Below are 580 nucleotides of genomic sequence, written 5' to 3' on the forward strand. Positions count from 1 at the left end.
ACCCAGGCGTGTGAAAGCTAGAATCCAGAAGTCTGCGAGGAGTGTTGGAAACAAGCTGTAGCTTCAGAGCACCACGGAGGGGTGTGCGAGAGTACCCAAGACTTCCCTGTGTTCAAGAGAAAGTGTCCATACCTGAAACTAACACAACATTGTCAATCAACTATATTTCAATAAAAATTAAAAAAAAGAGAAAGCGTACCCAAGGTGAATGAGAGAGAGAATAATTAATGTAAGCATGGAGTTGGTTCCTTCAGCCAAGATGAGAGGCTCTGTAGCAGGAAATGTGTGTGAAGCTGTCCTTGCCAGGCAGCACTGGTTGGGAATGCAGTCATCACAAAGGGATGCCAGTGTGGACTGGGCGGTGAAAGCTCAACCACTAAATTGACTATGTTTTTTGGGAGCGACTAGACTTAGGTAGGTTTTATGTTTCTTACATCAAGCAGAATGAGTGCTTTTTTTTCCTTTCTTTCTTCCTTCCTTCCTTCCTTTCCTTCCTTCCTTCCTTCCTTCCTTCCTTCCTTCCTTCCTTCCTTTTTCTTTCTTTCTTTCTTTCTTTCTTTCTTTCTTTCTTTCTTTCTTT

The 580-nt window shown here is 42.6% G+C and overlaps 1 pseudogene; it reads left to right on the forward strand.

The window, feature by feature from the left end:
* The first annotated feature begins 235 nt into the window (after positions 1–235).
* The window catches only part of LOC114890342, a 7,111-nt pseudogene continuing 6,766 nt past the window's right edge, over positions 236–580 (forward strand).

Source organism: Monodon monoceros, unplaced genomic scaffold (genome assembly GCF_005190385.1).
Source record: "Monodon monoceros isolate NGI ecotype Baffin Bay Population unplaced genomic scaffold, NGI_Narwhal_1 Super_Scaffold_11, whole genome shotgun sequence".
Classification (NCBI taxonomy): domain Eukaryota; kingdom Metazoa; phylum Chordata; class Mammalia; order Artiodactyla; family Monodontidae; genus Monodon; species Monodon monoceros.